Source organism: Phasianus colchicus, chromosome 2 (genome assembly GCF_987193195.1).
Source record: "Phasianus colchicus chromosome 2, bPhaCol1.hap1.1, whole genome shotgun sequence".
NCBI classification, from domain to species: Eukaryota; Metazoa; Chordata; class Aves; order Galliformes; family Phasianidae; genus Phasianus; species Phasianus colchicus.
In genome coordinates this window covers 87,516,386-87,539,367 of record NC_143437.1, presented here as the reverse complement: position 1 = coordinate 87,539,367, position 22,982 = coordinate 87,516,386, and the positions used below count along the sequence as shown (strand labels likewise).

Here is a 22,982-nt window from a genome sequence, read left to right as displayed (position 1 = left end):
TGTGAAAGTGCTTGTGATGGTGATAAATTCTGTTTAGCAGACTAGGGAAACAACTGCCTTGGCAGTATACATTAAGAGGGATGACAGCAGGAGTAGGAGGGCACTTGTTCAAATCTGTGTCAGATATGGGTTGCCATGGACAGCCTCTCTGTTTGTTAGGAAGTTTTAAATATGTCCAGAATACCTCTTTGGAGATCAAGAAGAAATATGTGTCAGATAACCTTATCTACAAGCAAATAAGAGATGCAAGGTCATGAGACATATTCCAGAAATAGCAGAATTGGACTAGTGACTGGCCACAGAGAAGAGCTTGACACTAAAAGGCTCCTATCAAAACATTCATAAAAATGTTATTATTAAAACTTCAAAAGTGAGTCTGGATGATTTAAGATTCAGGCAGCTGCTCCTCTTTGATAAAATAATTTTTTGGAGGCTTTGTGGTTTTTTTTTTTTTGCTTTTTTTTGTTTTTTGTTTTTTTTTTTTTTGAGGTAGTGGTTACACCACTTAAAAAATGACAAATACATCTGAAAACCATTGGTACTGCAACCTGTACTGCCATCCTTCATGTCCAACAGGTTTTATGTAAATGCTCACAGAGGGAAGTTTGTAGGTTTCTTTAAGTACTGTTTTGTCTGCCTATAACCCATCGCTTCTCTGTGCTCTGTCAGAACGTTTAGTAATATTGCATCATCTCACTCAAGTAGTATCATGTTACTGGCTTAGTATCTAAAAGCATGTGGATTAAAAGCTGAAGCAAAGTCTAATAAAAAAGGAATTCTATTGTTAATAGCTAAACAATGTTCAGTCTTACATGCTAATAAAATTTCCTTGCTTATGTGCCAACATCATGAAATGTGTGGTTTTGGTGGAGGTCGTCTACTGTTGGAATTCAGTCATTGATACTTTTTGTGTACCTTTGTTTATGAATGTAAAGTCCAATGACACTTTTTGATATGATGGAGTCTAGTTCTATGGTGTTGGTTGGTTTTTTTTGAAGTAATACAGTTCTGCACATCTCAAGTTTATTGCCAGTTGAACTTTGCTGAACAAAGCATCTTTTAATGGCTTTTACTTTTTAATGACAGTTATAGACATATTGAGCAAAACTGTATAATACCATTGACGGGAGAGAAACTGTACATCCAGAGGATTTGAAACAAAAGAGAACTTGTCAGTATATGCAACTCCATTTAACAGGGCTTCAATTTTAACAGCACACAAGCATCTCGTCTCCTTCTCTTTCAGGCCCAGAACCACTGTTATCAATGTAGGCATTTGACGATTTACTGTTGGAAAAAATATTAAAATAGATAACATTATACGTAAGTCTATATTTGGTAACTTCAACTTAATAATTTCCAGTTTAAATTCATTATCGATATATTTAACTTTTTCTCCAAATCTTCTGTACACTTTAAGACAAAATAGAATTCCCAGCTTCTGTGAGACAGTGAGGTCTTCAAAGCATCAATAAAGGCATCTTAATGCTTTATGACTGCCCATATTTGAGTCTATAGCTACCCTAAAGCACTCTTATGTGTCTATTTGTTTTAGGCTGCAATTCTTTTCCTGAGAATAAAAAGTTATACAATGTATCTCTATATAAAAAAAGTAATATATCCTGGATGGCCTTTCTAATAACTATGAAATTGTTAGCATTTAAACTGGTGATGGAGTATTTAAACCGAAATGATCAGCTTACCTAAAAGTAATGTGTGAATTTGTTCGCTTTTCAGCCCACAACCCACAATATTCCCTCTCTTTCTCTTAATTTTTTAGATTGCATTTAGTGACTCTGACTCCACTCTCCACCAAAAACAATCTCCATTTTGTAACAACTACCAAGCAATATTATCCACACTTAATGGATGAAAAATCAACTTTTCTCTCTAGGAATATTTCTTTAATTTTTGCAGTGGTACATGAAGGTACAGCTCCTGTTGTTTGTATTTGAAATGTTAGCCACTGTCTCCCTGGCATTAGTGATGGTGGGAAGGAAATTCAAGTGAGGGATACATTTACACTGCTGTTTTGTTACTCAAATGAGGCTACGAAATCCCCCAGGAAAGCTGAGTAGATAGTTTAGAACTCAAGAAATATACCCAGCTTCATGCTGCTGTACAACACTGCTACCAGCTGATTGCCCATACCAATCTAGTTTGTTTAAAACTACCTTAGATATGTTTTTCAAGCCTTCAGTGAGCCTTTCAGAGCGAGTGCAGGTCTATCCTTATAGGAAATAAAAATAATTCAGGAAGTAACAGGCTTATGAAGTTGGTAAAGTAACCAGGGATGTTCTGAGTGCAACCATGACAAGTGCTGAGGCTGAAACCTCACAGCTGCAGAAGCTAAGCCTGACAGAAAAATAAGCAGAGAAGGCATTAGGCCATTTCACAGGCACTGAACTGCAATTGCTAATACTTTTGGGGAAATGGATCATTTATATTCTGTGATTCCCTAACTGCTATTGGATTGATCTGCCATTGCTGCCCAGATTAGTAGTTCTCAAGAGGACTCAGCTAATCCAAATCAGTTACTACCCTGCTTTGATAGGTGAATCAAATTACACAATCCTGTACAATCATAGTCCATTTACACAGTTAGGTTTTTGCTGTCATGGTTTATAGGAGCCTTACTATGTGCAGTTATGTATCTCAGCGCCTTTGATAATCCTCCTCTCTGACCACTAACAATAAAAATTATGGGTGTATGCTGGAATAAATCCCTTGTTTAAAAAGCATCAACTAGAATTTTTCCATCTAGTTTATTTCACATTATTGAAATCATAAAACTTATAGGAGCCCAAGGAAAAATATGGCTTTTTTTTTCTGATTTCAGAAAAAAACCTATGCCAACATTTATATGTGCCAGTTTAACATAATTCTACTAAATTGCAGAGTCAACTGCAGGGTGGGAAGCACTGTGTCTGCCACAAGTACTCTTTCTCCTCTCTTTATTTCATACAAATTTCACTTGCAGAAAAAAAGTATTCCTTAATGGATTAGCAATACCCAAACACAATTTCAGCCTAATACCAGCCATAAAAGCCATGTAAATTACTGTCAATTTATAAATGAAACACAGTAAGATTGTAACTGGATAGGTCATGCCTTTGTAGATATAAGAAATCTCAGGCATTGGTTATATCTACAAACAGTATGGCATCTCAGATTGTATCAAACTATCAGCAAACTGCACTTTTCTTCACTTAAAAAATGGTTCTAACATCAAACAGTCTTTATACAATTTGACCTCCGAGCATTCTATGTTTTGATTAAAATCTTTGAGTTTTGACATGATGCTATTTTAGATGCTTCCTTTAGTTTAAATTAAGCTTGTTTCTTATTTTCTAAAGCTGTGCTAAGAGAATTTAAGCATACTCAGTACATACAAAAGAGAGCACAGCCTGGGGAAGAAGCAAGGCTGTGATTTCATCAGTCTTAATACCAGACATGTGCGTTACCACACTGCAAAACAAGCCAGACTTGTCATGGGTCGCACGGGGGTACACAATCACATTGCAGGCAGCCACAGGACATGATGCATTGATTCATAAGTTTAAATACTAAATTCCACACAATATTTAATCTGTTTATCAGATATTAGTATTTATTCATTACTATGAAATCACGGTCAAACAAAACAAAGTTTCATAAATCTCTACTCATCAGAATGGCCTCTGAAGTTAATAAGAGCATTCATCTTTCTTGGGCAGGTAATACAGTCTTTATTTCTTCATAGTAAGAACCGAGCAAGCAAAAAGGTCACAGCAATCAACTGACCTCAAAATTTCACATTTTCAAAATAACAACAAATCAGTACCTTAACGCTGCAAAAATATACTTAATATAAACCATTTTTGAATAAATGACACATAATATACCTACTATATGTGAAGTTCTTTTAATAGAAGCCCTACTTTATCTTTTACCAGTTCTGGTGCAAATCAAAATATCTACCTTAAATGGGATAAAATGTGCGCTGAGAATTGAAACCATTTTCCAAAGCTCCAAAAATTCATTTGGCAATAGAAAAAAAGCTTCACAAATCATGGGCAAATTCTCAGAGATTGAAAGCAGCACCACCCGTTATTTGCTGACATGTCCATATAGGCTCAGAGTTGTTTACCCCCTGCTATTGACTGAGCTCATCAGTTGTTACTAATGAATTGTGTTATTTGAAGCACCCAGGCAAGAAAAGTGGAATGCCAGTGCTGAAGGACACAAGCCATCAGCACTCGTACAAGCCTACACAATGTTCCCCAAGTAAAAACAAAAATGTTCAGCCAAAGTATTCTGAACACAATGGAACTGTAGATGTATAGATCTGTAATGGCCTGTTTTTATTATATAAACCTGTAACTTTTAGAGACCAGACTCACATACAGGAACTTAAAGAAGCTGACCCTAGGAAGGAATTATTCCTACGGGAATTGCATTCTAACCATTTTACTAAACCCCTGTCAAAAGGCTTGGACTGCCATAATCAGTGCCAATCTCCAGGGCTGAGAATACTGGACAGCACAGAAAAAGGTGGCTTTAGTGACTCCAAATATTTTTCCAAGATCTGTTTTGTCTACAACTTATCATTCTTGGGCAAAGTGGTAAAGAACAGAAAAATGCTTAATTCCACCAAGCTTTATTCCAGAAATATGCTTCAAGTCCCAGCATGTCACATCTGACAATATGCAGGATGCAATTTGTTTTTGTGACAGTAGCAAATCATCAAGGCAGCTCTAATAGCCATAAAAGATTCTAGGATAATAAGCAAGATCTCTATGCTTGCATTTATAAGAGAAAAGAATCAAAACAGAGAGAAAGCATTTTCATGCTACCTACATACATGATAAATTTCTGTAAGACTGGTGGTTTAACACTGATGGACAGCTCAGCACCACATCACCCTCATTCCCTCCCCTGAGAAGAACAGAGGAAGAAAATGCATCACTCAGCAATTACTACCACTGGCAAAACAGTCAGCGTAGACAGATGAATGTAATTTACTGCCTATTGACAGCACACTACTACAGTGAGAACTAAAAGCAAACTAAAAACACCTTACCCTATCCACCCTCTTCTACCTCTTGAGCATGCAGCATAAAGGGGAATAGAGGCTGTGGTCAGTCATTAATGCTTTGTCTCCGCCGCTCCTCCATGGTCACTCTCTGCCCCTGCTTCTCATGGGGTCTCTCCTGGTTGCTGCTGTACAGCAGCTTTTCCCTTTCTGCAGTCTGCTCCCCTAGAGCACACCAGTGTCACTCATGGCTCAGCTCTGGCAGCACTGGGTCTGTTTTGGAGAAGCTGGGGCTGGCTCTGCTCTGACATTGAGCAGTGCTGGGCTCTGCACTCAGAGACCAAGCCTGCACCCCTCTGCTATCTAAACACTGCCAAGTAAGCCCAGTAATACTGTTCACTAACAGCACTCACTAAAGATATAAAATTCTTCAGGCATTTTCAACAAGATCCCAGAAATAGCTCTGCAATATGTACTATGGAGTTTCTTTTTATTGATCCTGTCCACATTGAACAAGAAACTGAACCAGATCTGGGATCACACATGATAAAATCCTTAGCAGTTGCAGAGAAAGAAAAAAACTTCTCTTGTACAAAGCATAGATACGGGCATTAGCATGCTAACAATATCAGTTGTTTTTTTTTTTAATTGGTTCTAAGAGTGCATTTATCCTCAAATAATAGCATTGATAAAAGTGATCCCACAGGACTCTTCAAAGTAGTACATTAAAGCCTGCTTGGATATCACCACACAGGCCTAGTGACTCAACATTTGGAAATGTGTAAAAGGAAGGATAGCACAGGATATTTGTGCATAAAGTAGCACTCATGGCTTACTTGTGCATCTCCCCCCCTTTCCTCCTGAAAATCTATACAGAGAAGCACAGGGAGCTGGGGATGGCAACCAGTCCTGCATGGCCTGCATTACGACAAAGAAACACAGAAGTTAACTTTGGGGCACATTGGAGCTACACTATTATTAATGCAATTTAGGAGCATGGATATTAAATGGAGATGTGGAAAGAAGTAAAGAAGAGTTTGTTTTCATCTTTCCCAAACATTACACAATAGTAGCAGATTTCCACATAAGGCAAATCATAATGTACTCCCCAAAAGGGAAGTGGTAATAGGTTCAGAGAACCAGAGTTCTTGAAAGCAGGTGACCAAGTTCTTCCTAAGGTGGTATGCTTCAGTACAGCCTCTCCCTCTGGAAGCTGCCAACAGCATGTAGTCAGTGGTATTTAGGGGAATGAAAAAAATGAGTATGGTTTTATATATTTTACACTGTTAATTTTTTTTAACAGAAACTTTATCCTGAAGAAGCTTGTAACTCAGTGAAAATGCTGTAGCTCCAGTCTGTATCCATTCATTCATTCAAGGGAGAAAAAGAAGGAAGATTTTTCTTTCATGGAGTTTTTAGCTAAATGAAGATGTTTCTATCACTTTTCTTTGTAGTAACAGATTTTCTGTGAATAAATCCTCCAATCCATACTTCCAGCAATCCATAAAAGCTGCAAAGGTGTGAATATCTGTCATATCTTCACATTTCAAATTAATTGAGACTGTTCAAGTGCCAGCATAATTAAGGATGTCTGTCTCAATTACGTTTAGACTGGATGCAAGTTGGGACAGCAATGATCAACAGATCATATCCTTTCAAATCAGTTACTTTGGTTTTCATTAAGGGCTGCAAAAGCATTAGAACATAGGTATTGTTATTAAACTCCTTCATAGTTTATTCAGAAAGGATTCTCCCTTTACACACTTATTTCCTTAGCAGGAATTTCCTGATACACTGCTTGAAGTTAACAAAAAAGATTGAGACATCTTCTCAGCTTTTGTTCCCCTCTCACTAGCAAATTTCCTATTCCTTATTGTGACTACACTTGTACACACAGGTGTCAGCATATATCTTTCACAAATCTGAGACTTTGGGCACCTTAAGATTAGTGACTTAGTCAATAATAACTAAAAATGCTTTCATGAAAAGCTCTTAATTATTTCCTTCAGTGCTCTAGTTTTGATTCCAAGTGTCTCTTGAGCTTATTTTACTTCAGAACCAATCTGTCTGTGATTACTCAAACTATCAGCCCATCTGGTGTCCTCTCCATTCCTTCAGTACTTTTAATACATTGGCCAACTGCATACAAGTCTGCTGGTAATATCTTCTTAAACTGTCATGAATTTTACAAAAGCTGGCATCTAGGGAGGGAAAATGAATACACATCAATGTTGTTTCTGAGCAAAAGCCCCACATGTCCTCAGTTTCTGCCTGAGTGGACTGGCTAGTCAGTCAGAAGGAGCATGTGTTGATCTTTCTCTGATTGTACACATTATGGTGGAAAATCTTGAAGTGTGAGGCCTTGAGAAAGGAGCTGAGATTACTGGATAAGATAAAGCCATATGTGAGACACATACACTCTAAAAAATAATAGTTTATTCACTGAAAAATAAGAGTTGTGAGAAAACACTTATGGCATTAAGTACATGGCTTAGTGATGGGATTTGGTAGGTTGGGCTGATGGTTAGACTTGATGATCTTGAAGATCTTTGCCAGCCTAAAAGATTCTATGATTTTATGAAGAAGACTCTAAAGAGTTATTCTTAAAAAAATAAGAGCAGCTGGTTTTGATTCATGAAAAGAATTTTCAAACAACATCTCAAGGTACGTTTTCAGACTGCCTGGGGAATTCTGTTGTCTAATTTATCCACAGGTTCTGTTTTCGCTGCTGATCTTTTCAACACCAACAATAGAAGACGTATATATGGGACATGTTAAATATTTGTCGGATGTCCAAACAACTGTGACATTCTGAAGTCTTTCTTGGAGGTCTCACTTTGGGTACAGACATAGTCAACCTGCATACCCCCTTAAAAGACACTGATTTCGGTTTCTTCTTATTTTGTCAAATATTAACTGCTTGGCTGGAGTTTCTTATTTTAGGTATCTTGTTGATCATTTTTTACTCCCCCATCTCTGTTCTTGCATTGCCCAGTAGAGAAAGATGCCTCTTTGTGCTTCAACATCAAGTAGTAGCTTTGAAGAGGCCTGCTTTTCTTCAGTTCATGTGCCAGGTGGCCAGCTGGCAAATCAAACAGAAAGAGATTGACTGGAAGCACACAAACTCTTTCAGAAATTGAATAGAAAAGAATTGGTGTTGGAGACTGAAGGAATGGGTAAGGAGGAGAAGGTGCAGAAGAAGGCAGGACTTGGCTGCTCCACATGAGATTCCCTGGAGCAAGAAGCCAGAGAACATTATGGAAAAATGAGACAAGAAACAGAACAAGGCAACTGAGAGAAGGTAAGCTTTACAGGACACTGATCACCTGTAATGGCAGAGATGAGCAGGAATTCTGGGATGGATAAAACCCAGGAGGCAGGACTACAGACAGCTGTGACACAACAAAAGCAATGCTTAGGAGACGTGGCAATGATATTTCTACAGGCAGGCTTACCCTGTTAATGGAGTGAGACGAGTGAGCTGCTTCCAAAACAGGGGAGCTGTTGTCACTAGTTACTGTGCATGAGCTAATCAGTCCATCCAAATACTGAGGCTTGTTACTAGAGGTGTCACCATGCTGATATAAAGTTAAGTTACCACTTATCTGATAGCACAGGACCTCTGCTTGTATTTCCTAATGTGTATAACATCATATAGATATGTCAGCTCAAGTGGCACTACCTTGGGATCTCTATAATCCACTCCATACTAACAAAGACATGGCCCAAACTATTAGAGCATACTCACTTCCAAAGCACCATTTTACTCTTCTATCAATTAGTATTTATGACACTCAGTGTCCCTCTTCTCTCTGACATACATGTGAATCCATTTGCTATAGATCCAGGTCTCTCCCCAGACCGAGACGCAGCCATAATACTGCTCTTGAAGTTGGGGCACTTGAATATGATTAAAGATGTGATCTGAAGATAAAAAATGTGATAAAAGAATTAATTACTTCAAAAATGAACTGTAAGATATCTAAAACTGGGTAGCAAAAATTAGGGAATCTTTTGACAATTCTGACCTTAATTTTTGCATTTCTCAGTTTCTCAATTATAAAATGAGGACAATAATGGCACTTAATAATTTTGTAAGGAAGCATAGACTAGCTCATTTTATGAAGTACTTACATACTATGGAGAGAGCAGAACACAACCCGCCATTAAGATATTAGCTAATTTTACATCCTTTCCAAGATTTGCCTGTTAGATGCTGAGTAAGATCTGATATCAAATATTGAAAGAAAAAGATAATAAGAGATAATATGGAGTGTAGTATCATAGAGTCATAGAATCATAAGAATCACTCAGGTTGGAAAAGACCTTAAAGATCATCGAGTCCAACCACGGTGAGGGTGACGGAGCACTGGAACAGGCTGCCCAGGGAGGTTGTGGAGTCTCCTTCTCTGGAGATATTCAAGACCTGCCTCAACACCTACTTGTGTGACCTAGTGAGGGAACCTGCTTTGGCAGGGAGGTTGGACTCGGTGATCTCTGGAGGTCCCTTCCAACCCCTACAATTCTGTGATTGTGTGATTCTGTAATAAGAGACCTGAAAAGAATCATAGAATCACAGAATCACTCCGGTTGGAAAAGACCTTAAAGATCATCGAGTCCAACCACAACCTAATTATACTACCCTAACTCTAACAACCCTCTGCTAAATCATGTCCCTGAGCACCACATCCACATGGTTTTTAAACACAGCCAGAGATGGTGACTCAACCACCTCCCTGGGGAGCTTATTCCAGTGCTTCATGACCCTTTCTGTAAAGAAGTTTTTCCTGAAATCCAACCTAAACTTTCCCTGTTGCAACTTGAAGCCATTTCTCCTCATGCTGTCACCTGTCACCAGTGAGAAGAGACCAACCCTGCTCTCTCTGTAAGCATCTTTCAGGTACTGGAAGAGAGCAATAAGGTCTCCCCTCAGCCTCATTTTCCTCAGACTAAAGAGCCCCAGTTCCTTCAGTCTCTCCTCGTAGGGCATATTCTCCAAGCCCTTCAAAAGCTTTGTACCTTTCAGTATTAAAAGAGAGCATCTGACTTTGCAATTCTTACCACTGTTTTGGCATGGTAAAATCTATTTTAAGTACATTTAAGAGTTTATTGTATAAACTAGTCCTCTAGTTTGATCCTCTTTTTTTTTTTCTTTTTTCTTTTTTTTTTGTTCAATGATGAAGGACATACAAGAATTTAAAGTTTAATTAAATTAAAATTATTTTATTGTTCTTTTTACTGTTATCATTGTTAATTGTTGTTCTTTGCTACTGTTGTTCCTTTTGTAAATGTTATTTATTTTCATTTTGGAGAAGGACTTGGAGGTCTTGGTAAACAAAAAGCTGGACATGAGCCAGCAGTGTGCGCTTTCAGTCCAGAAGGACAACTGTGTTCTGGGCTGCATTAACAAAGGGGTGGCCAGCAGGAAGAGGGAGGTGATTGTCCATCTCTACTCAGCTCTTGTGAGGCCCCATCTGGAGTTCTGCGTCCAGGCCTGGGGCCCCCAGTACAGGGAGGAAGTGGAGCTCTTGGAATGGCTCCAGAGGAGGGCCTCTAAGATGATCAGAGGGCTGGAGCACCTCTCCTGTGAGGAAAGGTTGAGGGAACTGGGCTTGTTTAGCTTAGAGAAGAGAAGGCTCCAGGGAGATCTCATTGTGGCCTTCCAGTACTTGAAGGGAGCATATAAACAGGTGGGGGAACGACTGTTTATGAGGGTGCATTGTGATAGGACTAGGGGGAATGGTTTTAAACTGAGACAGGGGAAGTTTACATTAGATATGAGGAGGAAGTTTTTCACTCAGAGGGTGGTGACACTCTGGAACAGGTTGCCCAAGGAGGCTGTGGATGCCCCATCCCTGGAGGCATTCAAGGCCAGGCTGGATGTGGCTCTGGGCAGCCTGGTCTGGTGGTTGGCGACCCTGCACATAGCAGGGGGATTGAAACTAGATGATCATTGTGGTCCTTTTCAACCCAGGTCATTCTTTAATTCCATGATGATTTGATGAATGCATGATATAAAATAATTCTTATTCTTCCTGAAGTTTAAAAGTTCATTGAATTACATAATGTATGTAGTATACGGACTCAAATGAATGGACAAATAGAGTTCTGATGTTTTAGAATAAGAGCTTTCATTCCAAAAAGATCCAATTGTTATTAAATATATATATATATTTGCTGTCCAGTACAGTGCTCTTTTGCATGTATGTGCACAACAGGCTAACTTTCTGCTCAAGGGTAGAATAAATCTCCTAGAGAAGGAATTTTTATAGGTCATTCAAAAAAACAGTGGATTTATTTAGGACAGAAAATAATAACTGTTGCATGTTTAGCAATTTGCATTTGATAAGCAAAGCATGTCACTTCAACTTTAAATTTTCTAAAACAAATATGTCACTTTGTTAATTTTGTTTAATCCTACTACTTTTCCTGTGAAAAATCCTCCAAAACCAAGCAGTATAAAATACAAAGATCTTTCCTTCTGAGAAGACTAACAGAGTGAACTGCCCCTGCTTCATGGCAAGGTTTAGCCAAAATTTAGTGGGGTGATGGACGAAACAGTGAAAGATAAGAAATAAGATCTATGTTGATTGGAATACTTTTTTCACTGTATTTATCAGTATTTAATGCAGACTGTAATTCATATACATTCAGACTAATATATTTAGTACAATTTAATGTGTTATATAATATCACAGATAATCACCGACAGTTGCATAAATTTCATTAGTTTTGCCTATGAGATAAATCATTGCTATCATATAATTTCCCTTATTATTTTTTTCCTTTTCACCGAATGTTCTACGTGCTTAATTTTGGTGTTAAATTCACTGATATGAATATTTTAAGCTCAAATGTGAATATTTTAAGTCTAGTATGGATTATTTCTATTTCCAGCTCTAATTCCATTTATTATGACGTCAGTAATTCATTAGTCGATTCCACTGTAACAGGAGTCCTCAAAGTTGCCAGTTACTCTTACACATTTCTCAGCATTCTGGTTAATATATGTCATTCTAATTAAGGAAGTAGATCCCAGTAGTTGTTATAAATTGTAACTCTATATTAGAACTTTAACTTTACACTATGCGGAATTAAAACTTTTCAGAAGAAGTAGGCTGTCTTGGGAAACTGAATGAAATCAAGGGAAAGCAAAATACCAAAAGTGAAAACAGCACTGCTGAGTTGTTATGTTACAGCAGTGTGTTTGTGTACATTTCAGGTGAGGGGATAAAAGAAATTACACAGCAGCCAATAAGTCATTTGCCTATAGAATATCCCTCAAGGAACACTTCCGTTCTTATCACATCAGAAATTAACTTGTATTGATAGTTCTCATTCATCCTTTTCTCTCTCTTCCTGTTACTTTCAACATACGTTGTACTCTCCCAGATTGAGACCACAATTCATTGTGACCCTCCTTCATGTAAAACTATTTCTGTATGAATAATATAGCAATTAAATGCCTTACTTCCAATTCTGAGGTTACTGGTCAAATGTTGTTTATTTGTCTTTCATATTCACTATTCTTACATTGCTTTTATGGGTATGCATAACTGCACATGACCTTGTATTTGTTCTTCTGGTAGGTGTGGACATGTTGCATACCGGCTCACAATGTTGAAAGTCATTGGTACTGTATGTTTCTGAGGTCACCCTCCTTACTGCAGTTTATGCATTAGTCTTCAGATGAGAAAGATGCTGAAAGATTTCTTAACAGGGCTTGTAATGACAGGACAAGGAACAATAGTTTTAAGTGCAAAGAAGATAGACTTAGATTCATAGAATGATGGCAGAATCATAGAAACATAGAATGGCTTGGAAGAGATCTTAAAGATTAGCTAGCTCTAGCTCACCTGCCATGGGCAGGGTTGCCACACACTAGATCAAGCTCACAGGATGCCATCCAGTCTGGCCTTGATAGGACATGTGGCAGGGATAGGGCATCCAAAGCAACCTGTCTCACCATCCTCTGAGGATGGAGATAGGTGACAAATGGTGTTCCTCAGGGGTCAGTACTGGGACTGATGTTCTTTAACATCTTCATCAGTGACATCAACAGTGGGAACAAGTGGATGCTCACCACGATTGCGGATTGACACCAGGCTGTGTGTTGTGATTGACATGCCCAAGGGATGGGATGCCGCGACAGACCTGAGCAGTGGATCCAGGTGAACCTCATGAAGTTCAATAAATCAATAAATTGCTCTGACCCAAGTGCAACACCTTGTACTTGACCATATTTAACATCATTAAGGTCTCACAGGCCCACTTTTCAAGCTTTTCCAGATTCCTCTAGATGTCATCCTTTCCTTCTCTTGTGTCAACTGAACCACTCAGTGCCATCAGCAAATTCAGAAGGTGCACTTAATCTCACTATCCAATTCATCAATAAAGATGTTGAATAGTACCAGTCCCAAAATAGAACCTGGGGGGACACCACTCATCACCAGCTTCCACCTAGATATAGAGCCACTCTTGACAATCTTGACAATCTTGACAATGGCTGTGACCATCCAACCAATTCTTTACCCTCTGAATAGTTCAGCAATCACATTCACATCTTTCCAATTTAGAGATAATAACATTATGTGGGATCATATCAAAGGATTTGGGTTGGATACTGTGAGAGTGGTGAGACACTGGAACAGGTTGCCCCATAAAGTTGTGGATGTCTCACCATGCAATTGTTCAGAGACAGACTGTATGAGACTTTGAACAATCTGATCTTGTGAAATATATCTCTGCCCATGGCAGGGCACTGGACTGAATGATCTTTAAAGGCGACTTTCAACTCAAAACTTTCTATGATTCTTTGATGTGCTTCATTCATCAAAATATTCTGTTAATTTTTGCCTTGTTTACTGAACTAAAACTGATTGAAGGAAATGAAAATGGAAACATTTTCATTCCTTCCACCACAAATCAGACAGCAAATGAAAACTGACATGTAGCTGGAAAGACTAGATCTAGCACGGGACTTAAGTACCTATAAAACCTTTTGATCTGAGTTTCACATGGTCTGTAAGAGGAGTAATTCAAAGCTTCTGGATGTTGATCAGGCTTATGAGTTAGATGCAAAGGTGCCCAGAGGGACAAAGATCTGCATATACAAAGGCATATAAAGACAGGCACCGTGGAGCTTTAAAATGGGAAAATAAGACCCCATGGAGTCAGTTTAAATAACAGTTGAACAGGGCTTATTTGATGAGCGATTTTCAGCATAGGTGCCTGAAGTCCTGTGCTAGTCATCAAAGTCCCTTTTAAGGTTTGAAAACATTTTGTCTATTTTATGCAGAAGTTGCCCAGCCTTAGATAAAAAATGAAAGGATTAGCATTTACTTCATTTTCAGAAACATTTGTGCTGCCTTATATTTTTTATGGTAGGCTGCTTCATTCTAGCTTGCTATACGTTTATAGTTCAGTCTAACTGATCTTCAGATATTTTTGAGTTTCAAAACACTTTTTTTTTTTTTCCTGTGTAAATTATTCCAATCTAAAACGAGTTCAGTTTTCAGCAAGGGCAACTGCCAATTTCTGCATTCATAATCAGACACTTTTAATGAATGACTCCTTAGCGTATTGACTTTTTGTCCTGAGTTGAACTAACCTTATTCATTTACTTACTAAGTACAACTCAGAATAGGATCATCACCTAAATGTTAATACATTCATCATCATAGAAGGCTATGAGGTTGGTCAGACATGATTTCTGCTTCGTGAATCCATGCTGACGAACCTGATAGCCTTCTATGATGTCATTAGTGGCTGAATAGATGGGGGGAGAGCAGTGGATGTTGTGTACCTTGACTTCAGCAAGGAGGTCTCTGAACTTCTATCACAAAAGTTAACAGTTTTACATTTCATATATCTAAAGTGAATAGAGAGAATTCATGAATGTTAGAATTTAGGAGTATGTTTTGCCCATGATACTGTTCGGGAACTTGACTATTACAGATTAACCATTCAGTATCCTATTGGACTCAATACTTGGACTTCAAGTATTTCAAAGTCTGATGCACAACAATATCTCTTGCAGCTACATCAGTGTTATTGATAATGTACAGAAACTTTTCACCTTTTCTGTCTGCAAACATTTTACATAATTTCTGTTTTTGACATGAGATAGTCCAATGATAAACCAGGAGTTGGACTCAATGATCCTTGTGGTATCTTTTAACTGTGGATATTCTATAATTCTATGATAACCAGTAAACTTTTGCTTGACTTACAGTACCCTAAGTAATAATTATTTCCAAACTGAACACAACAGATTCTATCAGAAGGAAAAATTTTGTTATTGTTTGGGTGACAGAGCATTGGCACAGACTGCTCAGAGAGTCTGTGAAGTCTCACTGGAGATCTTTGGAGGCTGCCTGGCCATGTCCTGGGCAACCTGCTGTGGACCAGATGGACTGAGAGGTCCCTGCCAATCTTAATCACTCTGGGATTCCATGACATCAATAGAGCTAATTGATGACTCCAGTGCAGGGATTGAATGGCTTTCATTACTCTTACAGTTTTATCTCCAAAGCCAATTTAAGTATGACAGAAATCAGCCATTCAGTTGCTGATAATATTAATAGACATCTGGTAACATCCGGTAACAACGTTATTTCATAATCTCAAGCTAAAGTTTGATTATTGCATGGTAATTGAGTTAAAGACTGGGGACTTTAACACACGGGTGATAAAGGAGCATAAAGAATTGCTTTTTGTGTCCTTTCTGGACAACTTTACTGTTCTAGAGACGGAGTAAATTCTGTCAGAATTAGAACTGTTATAGCAAGGAAAGTATAGAATCACAGCATCACAGAAAAATGTGGCTGAAAAGTGCCTTTGGAATTTGCCTAGTCCAACTTCTTGCTTCAAGCCAGTTAAACCAAAAACTAAGAAAAGGCTGGCAAAGGCCTTGTCAAGTCATATTTTGAAAATCTCCACAGAGGTGGATCCCACATTCTGTCCAGGAAGTGTACCCCAGTGATTAACCACTCTCACAGAGATTAATTTCTTCTGGTGCTCAATTAGAATTTCCCTTCCTGCAACATATCAGCACTGTCTCTTGTCATCTCATTATCACAGAGAACACTAAGAGCCATTACAAAGCATCTGCCTCTTCCTACAATTTCACTGCTAGAGTTTTTTAAAATTAACATTGTAATAATTGACTCCCACCCCTCTCTTGGAATTTCAGTCGTGCTCAGGTTTGCAGTATACCCTTGGTCATCCTCAACTCCAGCATGCTTCTGCAAAAGCTGGCACTTGAAGAACTTGCTCAAATCTTTTGTTCTAGTCACTTAATAATATGCACTGTAAACGCCACTGTGTTGAATAACAGGCACTCTCACAGCCATAATGTTGAACATCACAGCCATGATGTTGTGCAGTTACTCCTGTATCAAAGAACCATAGAATAGAGTCATGGAATCACAGAATCACAGAATCATAAAATTGCTTGGGCTGGAAGAAATGTTAAAGACCATAGAGTTCTGATCCCACTGCCATGGCGAGGTTACCACTCACTACAGCAGACTGCCCAGGGCCCCATCCAACTTGACCCTGAATATCTCCAGGGATAGGACATCCACAGCTTCTCTGGGCAACTGTGCCAGCACCTCACCACCCTCTGTAATAAATTTCCTCCTAGCATCTAACTTAAATCTCCCTCCCTTTAATTTAAAACCATTCCCTGTTGTCCTATCACTACCAAGCTGTATGAAGTGTCATGAAATTCTCCCTCTTGTTTATAAGCTCCCTTTAAATAATAGAAGGCTACAATGAGGTCACTCCAGAGCCTTCTCCAGGTCGAACAAACCCAGCTCCTTCAGCCTTTCTTCACAGGAGAGGAGCTCCAGCCCCCTGATCATCCTCATGGCCGTCCTCTGGACTTGCTCCAACAGCTTCACACCTTTTTGTTGTGCTGGCGGCCCCAGATGGGGATGCAGTACTACAGATGGAATCTCGTGAGGGCAGAGTAAAGGGGGACAATCAGTTCCCTCTCCCTGCTAGCCACTCCACTTTTGATGCAGCCCAGGATGTAGCTGTCCTTCTGGGCTGCAAGTGCACACTGCCGGCTTGTGTGGAGCCTTTCATGCACTAGAATCCCCAAGTCCTTTTCCACAGGGCTGCTTTCAACCACCTCTTCTGTACTTGATACATCTGTTATTCAACTCAGAGCAGTTGTTTATAATTTGTACTTGAATTTGAAGTTTACTTCTGCTTCAGACCTATTGAAGCTTGAGTATCCATAAACAAGTACACTTTTCAGAACAATATTAGCTGATCTGACAAAAAACATTACCCTCCTTTAAACTCCGCATCATCTATATTTTTCCTTAATCACAGTCTCAGTGACACTATTTCTACATTAATTCTGAAGAGAACTGGATAAAGGTAGAGTAAATGGTGCTTATTTCATTAACTGCATATATTGATTAACAATTTCATGCAAATTGTGCAACAGCAGATTTATGGGAAAGTAGTTTCTAGCTCATTTATCATTCAGTTAATAAAAGATTGCTAATTATAAGTCATTTGTGTTTTCTGAAGAAGTGTGTGGATGGCTAGAAAAATAATGTTTTTGGAATTTCTTTACAGCTAAAACATTGGTTATAACTTTCTTGGATATAAATTTATGTACAGCTCAAGAATCTACCTAGAAAAAAATAAACCTGCCATTTTCTAGCTGCTTTATTCAAATTTAAACTGAAGATTAATCTAACTTTCTATGCTGCTGAGACTTTTATATAATTTTAATTGATGGAAGTTGCTTTACTGCCTGGTTTATTCTTCATTTATTCATCTGCCACACTGATGGCCAGAAATACCCTAAAGGCATCTTGAAATATTTATTCCTTCTTGAACTTCAGTGTTAAAAAAAGGTTACAAGGAAAACAGGCTTGGGTTAGGACCAAAAGCACCCAAGTAAACATCAAGGTAACACTGAGGGCTCCAAGCATCCACTACAAACAGCTTCAGTACAGTACAAGTGCTTCACTACAAGTAGCTTCGGGCACTTCTGGGACTGGAATGAGATGGAGACCTTTCATCCCTTTGCCAACCTCACCTTCAAGCACAGAGGTGAATGCTAAAACAAAAGTAGGTCCTGGTAAGTGCCAACACAGGCCTGTCAAAGTGGTAACAGCTTTGAAAATAAGCCATGTCCAAAACAAGCAACAACTTATTCCCTTTAGCCCTATTTCATTTTTCTCTTTCTATGCATTTATTTATGGGCTCTCCCTTCTTTTCCGTCAGAAACAACACAGGAGCTTATGTGTGAAATCTACTTTTGACCAGAAGATCCTTAAAGCTAGAGAGTGTTTACATAAGCCCAATGCACTTATTTCAGGACCTTGGCCATTGCCTTACAAGATTCAGAACCAATATTCACTAAAACACTACGCACAAATAACAGTGGAGAGCTTACCATTTCTTAAGGGAATTACTCTACCTTCCTACAGAGAGCCAAGCACTCACAGAACCTGTACTGAGTAACACAGAATAAATGGGAAGAGCTATTTTCCATCACTAATGTATCAACAGAAAACCTTTATGCCAATCTAGTGTCCTGAGTCTCAGGCTAGCTTTTCACAATTTGATTCTTACTTATACACAATCTCAAGTCATACATAATAATTTAAATAATATTTAGAGTGTGTATTATACAAAATTCTCAGCAATTTTCCCTTTTACTATATTGCTATATTATATTTTCATTGTTACTGTCTGCATTACTCCAAGGTCTGTCTTGCTTCAAGAGACAAGTATATTTGTCCCTTATTTCTAAATACTTAAGCACTGAACCTCGATCATAAAATACAGTGTTAAAATTTTGTCATTACAATTCCAGCAGTATTTTCTACATAATTTTATTTTCTATTGGTCTTGCATTATTGTCTACTTGTAAGAGTAATAGTACAATAAGCACTATTTCCAAAAGAAGGCAAAGATGAAGTAAGGGCAAATGAGAAAAGGAAAAAAAAAAAAAAAGAATACTTGAAGTATGTGTTTTGGAAGTTATGACAACCACATGGGCAGAAAGATTTCTAAGATTTAGTCTGAATCACTAGGACACACAAAATCTCAGAAGGCCTCAGAAAATATGAAGGTTTAGGTAAGCTTGAAGAAGATACCTAACCATCCATGTAGGTATTGCAGCAGACCTCAGAGGAACTTCCCTCCATGTATCCAGTCCTGTTTTACAGCAGAGCTATAAGTTACGTGATGAACCACATCAGATGGCCTTCAGGCACCAACTGCACTCCCAAGCTGGAGAGCCCAAGTTTGTGTGGTTCTTCCTCAGATGGAAGTTGTACAACTTTGATCACCTCTCTCACCCTGCTAAGTTATAATATATACAATACATATATAACACATATATCTATCTCTAAGTTATAGATATATATTAGGCACCAAAAAAAAAAAAAAAAAAAAAAAGACTGGTGGATTTTTATTTACTTGTGTTTCAAAAACTAGAACATTTTGAATATTTTTTTACCACAGATTTCTTGAAGGAAACACTCAGATTACCTTTACAATTGAACTTCCTGAAGTCATATCCACAAGTTTGCACAACGCTTTGGTACAGGACCTGACCGAGGAGAAAAATCCAATATACAGTAGATGGCAAAAATACCCAGGCCATATGGGTTAGGAACACTCAGGAACATCTGTGAAAGATCTTGACTTTAGTTCTTTGTATGTGAAGCACTGGCCATTTCTTGCAACAGTGGAGGAGACTGGTAAATTAATCAGTGTTTCGACATTCCCAAGCATTTTTATTATGTCATTACAAAAAATTAATGTACCCCTGACTTTGAAATACAACACCAAAGGATCAGTCTGTGATTATTCAATTAAAAAAAAAAACCCAAACCCTACATACTGAGAGTAAGATATTAGTTTCTCCGTATTCTTCTGCATCATTTTTCTCTCTGCTTCTTTACAAAAGGTGGGAGTTTTTTATCAGTATTAATCATCTTTGTATAAATGAAATGCAGTTCCTTTTATACCCACACATATATCTGTATCTGTAATCAGACATTTCCTCTGGTTCTAAAATTAGTGTGTAAAGTCTCTGTGCTTATCCTTTAGATGAGATGGCCTTCTGTTTGTAAATATCATAGATCTTCAGGATTTTACTCTTTCTATATCTGTTTAAAATCACTGAAGTTTAATTCATAAAAGTCACGTATTGTAAAACACTTACTGCTGAAAGTTCCCTAAATTAAATCATAATAAGTCAGAAGTCTTATTCATATAAATATTTATCATTAATAATAACACATATTCTAATGTTAAGGTTTGGTGTCATTGTATATGTGATTAAAAGCTTTCACATTCTGCCAGTATTCAGCTGGACTCATACATGGCACGATATTCTGTCAGTTAAAAAAAAAATCTCATACTTGACAAACGGAAACTCACAGATATGACTGCCCATCAGTAACATCATTGGAAATCCTAGATCACTTCAGGTAATCACTGTTCTTTCTGCTAATATTCTCAATGTGGTGATATCAGTAGTTTCTTTTTTCTCTTGAACAAGCTACTTATAGAACAATAATTTTTTCGTAGGGTTCCAGTAATATGATTTCAATCAATAGGATAAAATTTGGTCTTGCCCAGTGCTCTATTTCCAAAAACAGCAATAGAAAAGGCTGTTCAGGCACAAGAGAGACTGGAAACTTTCTACAGTTCATTCTCTCCCCTGCAGCAGCATCACAACTCTAAGAGTAAGTAACTACTGATACTGAGCTTGCTAATACTGTCTGTATCCACATTCTGTGGTTGCAAGATCCAGGAGTTTGCTATCTGCTGAATAAAAACATTCTTTAGCAGTTGACTATAGGTATCTATTTTTCATAACACATTATCTTAGCTGGATTTTGTGCAATGTCAGGTCTTGCACAGCTATTGGAGGGGTTCCATTGATAATCTCACACACTTTCTAAATGCATGAAACAATCTGCATCAGCAGTTGTCATCCCCTTTTTCTATTTTCTATGTATAGAGTTTCTCATGATCTAAAAAGATCTGCTTTAAGTTTCCTCTGTCTCTTTTCTCATCACTTGGTTTACCTGTCAAAGTTGGCATGGTGTAATGGCTATGCAGAGATAATACCTTTCTCCTTAGCAACTAAAGCACTGGCAATAATTCTTTATTATTACTGATATTGCTGCAGTTTTATATTATATTGTTTATTTGTATTCCACGAGTACATGTGTATAGCTAAAAACAGATCAGTTTCTCACCAAGCGGGGCAATGTACAGGTATAGAAAAAAACTCTTCTTGATCACATACTAATGTTGCAAACAAAACAAACAAACCAACAAACCCTAGGTTCCCTTTTCATGTAGATTTCCTTATTTAGAAAACTATGACTGGTCTCATTATTGATTTTTGTTTGTGCTAAGCCTGCACTCAAGCACTGATTTTTATAAGAAGACTCAGCAATACTTGTAAATTTTATGTAATGAAAGTCTAATCAATTCAGTCGAGGTCAAAAGTCCTTTAGAGATCATCTGCCCACCTTCTTACCCTCCAAATTCACTTCAGAAAATAGTCAGCACTTGTAGAAATTTATATGGCTCCACCTCTTCATGGACAAGTTTCCACAGATATATCGTCTCCTTCCTGACCACACATTTTCCATGGGATAAAAAGGGCTTCATCTAAAACAAAGGTAAATTCTTTTTACAGATGTGTGAAGGATTAAATCATTTAATCGAGGTTATTCTCTATCAGTAAGCAGCAGTCCACACGCATGCTGACACCAGCTATTTTCGCTTGTGCATCCCACTACCTGAATTCACAGTGCAGCAGAACCTACTGCTTAGTGGCTACCAGATACATACTTTTATATATGTATGTTGTTGAGTAGACATTGTATATTTTCACTTTGGTATATGGTACATGCATACATATACATATGTGCATTGCTGTGTAGACATATTTTCACTCTTTTTTTTCTTTCTTAGAGACAAGTCCAAAAGGTGCAGTAGAACTGTGTTTACCTTCAGAAACTGGACGTACCTTGCACTTAGTACAGGACAGTAAAGGGTGGAGGTGCATCAAAAGCCAGACGGGGTACACCATTATTGATAAGATGTAATTCTTTCTGTGACACCACTCATGAAAAACGTCATGTTACGTCTCACAAGGGTAAAGTCTATAAGGAGTTTCCTATCTGTTGGCTTTAACTGACTAAACCTGGTGTTGTTCTGTAGGCAGGTCCCTGGCCCTGCTGCAAAGACGGCTGTGTTTTTGATGGGCCGTTCCGAGAGGGCTTGGAGCAGCGGACAGCCGCTTCAGCGCCCGGGCTGCGGGAGGGCCCAGCGGGCACCGTGCACACTGCCGTTTCTTTAACTGAAGACATCACCAGATGAAGAGCATTTTAAAGAAATTAAACTATGAAAGGCTTAAGCCTCCATTATCTAACTCGGTACAGACAGATATCGCTCCCTTGCCGAGTCTTTCTCCCTGCAGTTAAGCTGGAAACCGTGACTCGCGGCTGACGGGTGCGTTTCTCCCCCGCTCAGGGCGCAGTGTCAGCGCTATCTCCCGCCTCCCCCCGCCCCATGGGCCACCCCCGCCCGCAGGCCCGTCCGGCGGGCAGCGCAGGGCAAGGCAGGGCAGGGCCGGGCCGGGGGCCCCGCCGCGCCCCTGGGAAGGCGCTGCCCTGCGCTCTGCGAGAGGGAGGGCCGGGCTTCCCCAGTTCAGACAAGTTCTCGCCCCGCTTCTGCGGCGGGTTTTGGTGCGACACCGTCCTGACATGTTGTAACTGGTTTCCACACCCACCGCGCCTGAGAGCGACGGGAAGTACCTGCGAGGAGCCCTGCGCCGTCCCGACTCGCCGCGGCCGCGATCGCAGGAGCTGGGTCCCCTGCCGAGCCGGGAAGAGCCGGGAAGAGGCGAAGTCCCCCCGCGGGGCAGCGGCGCAGTAAGTGGCTCCCCGTCCGCCTCCCG

General features: G+C 38.9%; 1 protein-coding gene and 1 long non-coding RNA gene across 3 annotated transcripts in view; one reads left to right on the top strand and one right to left on the bottom strand.

Moving 5' to 3' along the window:
- Positions 1-538: 538 nt before the first annotated feature.
- On the bottom strand, positions 539-22,980 carry LOC116240510 (uncharacterized). Of its 2 annotated transcripts, none has more exons than XR_004169310.2 (5): positions 22,840-22,980; positions 21,547-21,688; positions 19,544-19,683; positions 8,763-8,938; positions 539-1,287 (listed from the first exon to the last, which is right to left on the bottom strand). It is a non-coding gene; the product is annotated as an uncharacterized LOC116240510 (long non-coding RNA). The 2 variants fall into 2 exon arrangements; XR_004169311.2 differs by having other exon boundaries at positions 21,555-21,688.
- The window catches only part of SACK1B (scaffolding CK1 anchoring protein B), a 53,333-nt gene continuing 53,170 nt past the window's right edge, over positions 22,820-22,982 (top strand). The window contains exon 1 of the mRNA XM_031610918.2: positions 22,820-22,956. The gene's annotated coding sequence lies outside the window, so the exon portion shown is untranslated. The remainder of the gene's footprint in view (positions 22,957-22,982) is intronic.